Source organism: Vanacampus margaritifer, chromosome 7 (genome assembly GCF_051991255.1).
Source record: "Vanacampus margaritifer isolate UIUO_Vmar chromosome 7, RoL_Vmar_1.0, whole genome shotgun sequence".
NCBI classification, from domain to species: domain Eukaryota; kingdom Metazoa; phylum Chordata; class Actinopteri; order Syngnathiformes; family Syngnathidae; genus Vanacampus; species Vanacampus margaritifer.
The window spans coordinates 20,082,912-20,092,628 of record NC_135438.1 but is presented as its reverse complement, the minus strand read 5'-3'; positions in this window follow the sequence as shown (position 1 = coordinate 20,092,628).

Below are 9,717 nucleotides of genomic sequence, written 5' to 3'. Positions count from 1 at the left end.
CATTTGGACTTTTATAATCTTGGATTTAGCTACTACTTATTGAATGCTTGAGTCAAAGTGGTGATTGCAAATTTTGATTATAAACGCGGAATACTATGGACTATCTTTGGTTTTGTTTTCACGGTAAGTGGCATGGTTGTTTACCGGAGTAGATACACTGCTTGTGCTGTGAATGATTGTGACTAGTAAGCAGGAGTAGGATAACAAGAAGACCTGTTGGTCCTTAAATAGTGTTAGCAAACTGTGATGATGACGGAAGTGTGGTTAAAATAACGTGACTAACTACATAGAACCGTTTTGATTATGTTCATCATTGCCAAACCAAACAGAAACCTTGTCTCCACCTTTCACTGCTTTTACTCGTCCTCAACCCGTCTTGCTCCAAACAGCACACAGTAAATACAGATAATGTGATATTTTCTCCTGAGTTCATCTAGTGATAAAGTGCCATGTTTGGCTTGTCATAGAGGTACGTTTTTAAATTGAACTCTGCGGCTGGTTCGATGAATAATGGCTTTTCTAAAATTGTTTTCAAGGTTAGTGTTCACTGAAAAGTACATGGCTTCTGCCTTGGAAGCGTTGAGAAATGCACGCAACTCTTGTAAATGGGGACCTTATTTTTTGTTTTACTTTTTGTTTGCTCTTCGAGCTGCTTCTGACTTGACTCCAACACAGTCTCCATCTGATTTTGTCTCTCAGTCCGCTAACCTCGCGTATAGTCTTTTGCCTTGTGTAGCAAGTTAAGACAAACTTTCTTCATTTCACCAAAACACTCCCAAGGTGTTCACCCTCCAGAAGGTGATGACATCATGATGAGTGTGTAATTTCTCTCCTTAGAGGTAAAGTAGCAAAAAGTGTGATGCTATAGAATGGATGCCAGTGGATGGGTTGCACTATATTGTTTACTATATATTTGTTATATATATTTTTTTATTGTATATTTGTTGTTTGAGACATTCTGCGTGATTTTAGGCCAGTATTGTAGGCGTTATATTACACTTTGGCGGAATTACCTGTCTCAGAACATGCTATCTTTGATAGCACTGATGAACTCATTTGCTCCCAAAAAATGTATATATACGTTCTATTTTAAATGCTTTAAGTGTCCCAAAGACGTATTTATCTGTTTTTCATGTTGTTGTTTTTTTAATGTTAGAGCATACAGAAGGCCTTGATGCAGCCTCTCAACTGCAAAGAACGGTTGAAGAAATTGTAGTTATTACACCAACAGCAAAAGAGATCAACTAGGGTAATGTTAAAAAAAAGCTAATTTACTCACAATTCTAAATAGATTTGTGAATAATGATGAAACTTTGCTATATTCTAATGCTAATTGCTGCAAAACAGAAACAGATAGAAATATACTTTTTTTCCCCGATGAAAGAAGAGACTCTAATCTTTATTTTGGTAGGTTGCATGTTTTTTTTAATGCAATAGAACACAATATTCTGTGGGCCTTGCAAAATCAAGTAAAACATCCGGGAGTGAATTGGGATTGCTTCAGTGAAAATGGCTGGGAGTGAATACAGCTGCCTTGTTCTCATATTTCTTCTATAACATGCATCTCTCATTCACTATTGATCCGCAAAGTAGTTGCTGGTAGCTTTATCTTTTACATTTATTATAAATGTTTTAAGGCTCTAAAACCACCCTCACCACAGTTTATAACACTTTTCTTATCGAGGCATTTACATTTTCTCACATTTTTCTCTTGTTTAAACGATCAAACCTTCATACATTTTTATAAAATAGGTACATTACTGTAAAAAAAAAATACATGCAAAGTAAGGCAAAGTAAAGTGAGGGAACACTGCATTTATATAGTGTAAGTGGTGTTAAACTGACACATGGTAATTAGAATATAATGAAAAGTTATTTCAGTAATTCCATTCAGAGTGAAACATGTATATTATAGTAATTCATTACACACATAATGAATTATGTCTAATGTTTTTATTTTTATTTTGATGATTAAAATTGAGAACTAATGTACTAAGGATGGATGTTGAAAAAACAGTATGCGCTGCATTCAAGTAGGAATGGGTACCTTTCGAATTTGAACCGGTTCTATTCCAATTGTCAGTATCGGGGGTATCCGATGGTACCTGTTCTGTTGTTTGTGGTAATAAATGTTAATTTATTTAACAGTAAAATAATAATAAAAACAGAACATTCACTTTAACAATTATTTTTCATTAAATAAAATATGATGCTAAAACATCATGAATTTAAAACATATGAGCCATCTATCTATCTATCTATCTATCTATCTATCTATCTATCTATCTATCAATAAAGAATAAAGTTATGCAGTAATACAAGAACAGAAGATAACTAATTGTATTAGTGTTATTTTGGTTCCTTAGGAACAACTGCACAATTGTGCAATTGTTTGAACACATTTTGATGAATTCAAACCCAACTTGGAGTAAAGTCTCTCACAAAATGACAGTTGGAAGAGGATGTGAATGACAATGAAGAGAAGAAAATAATTGGGTCTCAGGAGCAAACTAATTTTAATGTTTGTCATCCAACGCAGTACGTAATGCTTGCGAGTGCAATTTGGGCACTGGGAAAATATTGGTCCAGAGAAGTGGGTGTGAGGCCTAACACAGGACAGGGGAAGAGAGGACCAGTAACCAGTACAATACAGCTGGTTTTGTGTCTTTCTACCCCTAACCAGGCTAGAGCCACTGAAGTGTATACTGTGCTTGAACTCAGGTATAGAGTAGTCAAACGTGTAGTCGTCAAATTACCATGACTGTGACATTAGAATGGTACTGTCAATTCTGACATTAAAGAAATTAAATTAAAATTAGGTTTAGACCACTTGAGAATCACCACTCGAAAGACACCAGGAAATTGCAGAAATGTGCTTTGTGAAGTGCACAGAAAAATGACAATCAAGCTTACATGTACTTGCGTGTTTTTGGAACGTGGAAAAAGAAAGCCACAGTACCATGGAGTTCGAACATGCAAATCCCACATAAGGGCTGATTTCATCCCTGAATCTCAGAACTGTGAAGCTGACATGCTAATCATTAGGTCACCATGCTTTTCTGTAAAAATAATAATAATAATAAATTGTTGAATAACTTCATTGTTCGATGAACTGGACAAAGTCATAAGAGGAATAACTCTGCAAGAAATAGTTCATTCTTTTCTTATGGAGAATAATGGCAGCTGTGCTGGTGAATTACTGATATAATTTATGTGGGCTGTATGTGGCAGTGAGTTTCCCAGCACCCATAATAACATATTACAGAATGAGAATCAATGTGCAGTGATACAGTATATACAGTACATATAATCAACCTTTGGTGGTACAACAGTCAGCGTGGTACAATATCCTTTTTGTTTGCTCTACTTGCTGACCACAAAGTTTAACTTTTGTAGACAACATTGACTAACTTTGATGTTAGTGAGGGCCACATCGTGGCAGTCTTTCCACTCAATTAATTGAATGGCTCTCCCAGCGGTATAGGAGAGTGCTGCTACTGGGCTGGAGTGAACAAATAGTTTAGGCTACTTTTTTTGGGTTTTTTTTTGTGAGGGACGGGGGTTTAGGCTACTGTGAGCAACTCAACAAAGCTGTTGCTTCTCAATCCAACCATTTTCTGTGCCTCTTGTCCTCATTATGGTTGCAAGTAATAACAGCCTACCCCAGCTGACTTCAGATGAAAGACTGGTTGCCATTCAATCACAGCACACACGCAGATGAGCAACTATTCACCCTCACATTCACACCTATGCCCAATTTAGAGTCTTCAAAGTAAGCCTCCTTGATGAATATACTAGAAGGAAACCAGACTTCCCTGAGAAAATTGGACAACTGTGCATAGAGAGCAAACAGCCCTTTAAATGCCAAGAGACAGCTATTTTCTTAATTTACTGTTGACATTTCTTGTGTGCTTTTTCCCCTCAACCTGTTTTTTTTTTTCCCTCACCCAAAAAATTCTGATTAGGGCCACGGTCTATGTTTTATTCTATTTTAGTGCTATACTTCGTTTTGTTTTCTCTGCCACAAAATGACCCCCTAAACTGCATTGAGTATTGACATTGTCGTGTAGAAAAACCTTTGGGGCATTTTTAACCATTATATTTTAGAGTAAAGCCTAAAATGATGAGCCTCTATTGTTAAAGACTACAAAAAACAATCAAGAAAGCAAACCAGTATTTTCTTTTAATTTGAACTCCTGACTATGAGGCCAAAGTTTTAACCAATTTGTTAGCCAGCTGCCCTGTTTCTTTTCTCGCAGGGTTAATACAGAGATTTACTTCATAATATTCAGAAAGAGATTAGCGGATATGCAATAATGAGATGTTTGGTCTCTTCCTGGCAGTTAAGGGACAAGGCAGTGAATTAATTAAGTTGAGAAAGCATGACTTATGAGTTCAGGATTGCAAGGGGCAGCCCAGATTTTTTTTTTCAAACAATTTTATTCAACAAGCGTGCATTTTAAATTGCAGAAAAAATATGCAGTTGTCCAGTTTCAAATCTATAAACCCTGGAGAAGCAGCGAAAAATAAAGAAAAACACAAATCAACAGTAAGGGGCTCTTGACAGCACATCAGTCACACTGTTATCAGAAACTTTTATATGGCTGATGTCCAAACAGTACAGTTGTAAAAACAGCAATCATCTCATCAATCCACAGTTTGGAAAGTGAAGAGTGTAAGAGTGCAAACATGTCATCGGCATGAGTGCTGTGTCAGTTTAATAGCAAATGTATCACTGTATACTTGGAAATGTTGCAAAAATGTCTTTTTCAATTACTGAATTATTTTGTTAGTATGAGGGGAGTTTTTTTTTTTAAGAACCAGCAGGCCAATCAATACCACACTTCCTATTGTCACTAAGTCGTCACCCTCTTTTACAGAAATGAAGAACAATAAAGAATAGATCATACATTCATCACATTTTAAACATGTACATGTTCAAAGGGCCTCTTAGAGCACCCTATTAAGAAACTAAAGATTGACATCACAACTTCATGTACAAAAATTTATATTTTGGTATTATTTTCTTTTTAAAGCTACTGAACATTCCATTTTGAATCGCTGCTGCCACCTGTTGCCGAAAAATGAAACTGCACACACCCTTCTTCACGTACTCGATGCGTAGCGTACATGATGTCACATCCACAGACAGAGGGTGGGAAATTCTAACCTAAATCCAGTCTGAAAACTATTGGCCAGAGGCTTTTGTAGGATTACCCATTGTGAACAGCTAAAGAGTTAATCTACTAATTAGAAGATGCTTCAGTCATAAATGGTCAAATAAAAAGGCAAAGAGCAGCTTTAAGGAAAATGCAACATTAATAGTTTGTCTTCTTTTTAGGAAAGGAAGAATACATTTTAAATATGTCACTGCTCCTATGGTGGTAGCAAATTTGTACATGCTGTAGTCAATAACTAACCTACACAGTTGTAAAGTCATTATTATACTGTAAATTTGTGTGGACACTTTCCACTTTTAGTTCATTCGCCCTGACATTTTTCATTTTTATCCACTTCTTTAGCCAATTAATTACCCAATCATGACTCTATTTCTTTTTCTCTGAATCTGAATCCTTCCTCCAGGAAGTACAAACACGAGTGAAAATTACCGGCTCTAGGTAGAGAGTCATGAGTCACCCTAAGTGTAACCCTGATTAACATCACCCTCATAAAATAAGAGCTTGTTAACAAAAAATAGTCATTAGGAAAGTACATTGTAAATAGTAAACCGATCAACAAGGTGTACATTAGCAACATTAAAGGTTGCTAAGTTATTGTAAAGCTGTGTCACTTCTGCAGTCTTTTGTCTTTTTTTGCCAGAATGTTTGCCTTGTCCTTGTGAAGTTGGAGCCTGTATTGCTTCAGAAGGAAAATCCCCAGGGACACACTCTTTTCCTGGAGACTAATGCTGCATTCAAGGAAGGTGAGAAGTCGGACATCACACCGGGAAGTGTGCACGGGGGATGCCCCTTTGAACTCGGCGATCTTAGGCCCCGTCCAGACGGAAGCAAATCCGGCTTCGTTCCTTTAACAAATCGTACACACAGAAGCAGTTCAAGACTTGCGTGTGTACATGCCAAGTTTGGAGTGGCGCTGTAGCGCAGCCACAGGGAGTTAACGGAAAGCGTAGAAGAAGAATCAGCGAAGAAGACGAACACTTTTTTTTTTCAAACTTTATTGCAATTTACAGAACAAACATGGCTTTGCATGTATCAAAACAACATGAAAAAGACGAACACGGGAGAAGTGACAATGGCAGGTGATTCAAGTACAACACATAACAGCATAAGCAAGGTAAGGAGGCTGAGGCTGTGCAAAACGACTATGACACGGCTATCTGGCATTGTTGTTGACAGACTGACGGTTTTCGCGCAGTCACGCGAGAAATGGCGCATACGTCATCAATCTGCGACAATGCATCGTCATCGAGCTGTGACCATTATGTCATGCCTGGAGGAGTATCCTGCATATGGTGTCCAGACGGACGCGTACGGGGTGTTTTGAAATCTTTCCACTCTGGAGCCCGGTTTCAAAAGTGATCGGTTTTAAGCTCTGAAACCGCGCCATCGTGTGGACGAACGGCTTGAATGGTAAGAAACTTGTGAGGATACATTGAAACTGGCTTTAGTGTGGACAGGGGCCTGAGTTGCAGAGACTGAGGGGAAAAAATGAACCCCAACATCACCAACTGGGTTAAATCTGACGTCACTCAACAATGGCGAACCCGGTGATTATCCGTTACCTATTTCATCAGCACAGGCATCTTCAGTTGACAGCAAGTGCAAAAAATATGTTCATAAAGGTATTAATTGAACATAAAAAAATAATGAAGTTATCAAATTAATTCTGGACAAAATATAAACTTTTTACTGCTGAAAATGGTTCAATGAGTCAAGTATCACTTTACCAGACGTCTTCAACAATCTCAAACTGAGAGTATTTGGCTCAGAATGTTTTGCACATAAATGTGACAAGAAAAAGTTCGACACATGCTATGAAAAGTGAATATTTGTTGGATTTTGCGTTTTTAGTCTTTTACCCAAAAGCATGTAAAAAAAAAAAAAAAGAATAATAGACTGGTAAAGTTTGTCACAAAGAAATGAATGTGATATTCAGACAGATGAAGACTTGTACGGCCATTTTGAACACAAAACGGAAATTCAACAATCAAAATTTGATTTGTCCAGTGTCATCCCTACAAGTCAAAACGGAGGTATGTCAATCTAATAACCAGCATGTCTGCGCCAACATGCATGTACTGTTATACATTTATTAAAAAAGTTTGTGATGCATATCTACAAAAATAATGTGGTTTCAAGACAAGTCCAACTTAGGACGTGTTAAATATTTTATTGTTTACAATGGAGTTTTGTTACAAATGGAGTCGACATAACCCAAACTAATAGGAATTTGTCTATCACTGACCGACGCTAATTTTGTAAGTCATAATTACGATAAATATTTGTATGAAAAACTCCTCTAGGCTATAGATGTAGAAAGAAAAAAAAGTCCTTGCTCTAATTTTTTGAGTTGTCTGTAACAACTGAAATTGTGTCTGCGATCCCCTTTTGGGTCCCGACCCACCGGTTGAAAATCGCTGACTACGTTTACATGCAGCCAATAACCCTTTTAAAACCAGAATATTGCCAATATTCGGGTTTTGTAAGGCCATGTAAACACGCGGAAAAAACAATATGCTGTTATTCGGGTTTTGAAAAACCCGAATACAGACGCTCCCCACCTTACGAACGAGTTACGTTCCGGACGATCGTTCGTAAGGTGAATTTGTTCGTAAGTTGCTTCAGTGCTATATTTTGTATTATAATTTATGTTTAAAGCCTATATAAGTATATTGAAGGTTTATATAAGTATGTTTAAGGCTTGTACAAGTAACCTGAATTGGTTTGTACTGAAAAAAACTTTTAATAAAATGGAGAGAATACGTACAGTACTGTACTGTACTACGTATGTTAGAGAGAGAGAGCGAAAGACACACACACAGTATGTACATGTACGTAATAAGATAAATAAAATGAAGCTTAACTTACTTTTGGAAGATGTACTCGATGCTTGAGGAGATGATGGAGGAGGAGGAAGAGGAGGATTTTATATCATGAGAGATTCTTCGTCGTCGCTGGAATCGGCTTCAAAAGTTATTTCCTGCTTCATGGGGACCGGCGTTTCTTCCTCCTCCTCCTCGCCACGTTGCTCAGCCTCCAATGAGCTCTCACAGCGGCAATCGTCGGTATTAGCGGCGGAAAGAAGCACTACAGTACTCGGAAAAAGGTGCGCAATAAAAAATCTAACTTACAGCATCTCTTTCCGAACATTTTTCGACATACTGTACGCGCAGAAATGTTCGTATGTACCGTTGTTCGTAACTCGAATGTTCGTAAGTAGGGGAGCGTCTGTAATTCCTTTCATAACCGGAATTCTTGCTCATATGAACGCATTTGGAATACCTCGATCAATTGGGGCAATGTTTTTCGCTGTGCGCATGCTTGCTATTTTCTTTTTCGTCTTCTTTTCTTCTTCGCTTATTTGATTGGCAAGGAATCTTGTTCTATGTAGTCACAACTTGCATGCGCGTCGCGGTCCGAACGGGTTATTCCAATCGAGCGCAAATGAGCATGTAAACGGGAGTAACTTTCTTTCCTCCGCGCATGTAAACGTGTTACCTCGATTGTTTCATAAACCGGAATTCTGACCTCAACTCGAATATTGACTGCATGTAAACGTAGTGACAGTTCTATATAATCACTACTATAAGTACTCGTTTCAGGATAGAGTCCTGTGTGTAGGTGATCACAAATGAGATTTAAATCTCTTTTAGCAGCTAATTCGCTATAGCATGTGGTCTAAATGGATTCAAAATCTATTGTTGTACTGCGTTTGTTTTTGTGCGTTCACTTGGTTGAGAGCACACATTTATATACAGAATGCTGAGCTTTAAGGATAGAAAGGATTTGTATTGCCATACACTGCAAGTTTTCATATGCATATGCAACAGTACATTTTTAGGAAAACTGCATGCACACTTGTGCTGCTCAAGTGTTTCTGGTTGTTTAACTTTTCTTAGTAGTTTTGTATGCCAGCATGCATGAATGACTTTGTAGAAACGTGTGTGCATGTATGTGTGTGTATGAGGCACTGGGAATGAGCAGCCTGTCATGCCTGAGAGGGAGCCAAGCCTGTTTAAATTGCCTTCTGGCTTCCAAGCCTCTCATCTGCAAACTGGCACCTCTTCTTCTTCTGCACTTGCTCACTTCTCTCCGTCCTCTCTATGCTTAGTATGTCCGCCTCTGTCTTTCCTCCTGTTTTCTATTGTATGCCTCTAGTTCGTCCTCCCCCGATGTTTTTTTTCTTACCGCTCTTATGTCTCATTATCCTCCTATTGTCAATTCATGACAGTTTTTTTTTTTTTGGGTCACCGAGAACCTATGAGGTTAATGACAGTGACACTTTAATCTGTGTAGTGATAACCAATGCAAATTATGAAAGTTTGATGCTCTGTTAAATCCTACAACTCCTGCACTCTGTCTAAGATTCTACCTGCAAACTGGGCAAAACCATAATGGGCTTGTGCCTGTTGCTAACTTTCTGTTTATGATAGAAAATGTCAGAAGCAAATTGGTTATGTATGCAGGCATGTCATTCTTTGATGAAAGTCAACCCAAACATTTTCTTTACAATAATATGTTCTATGCGTCCCTACTA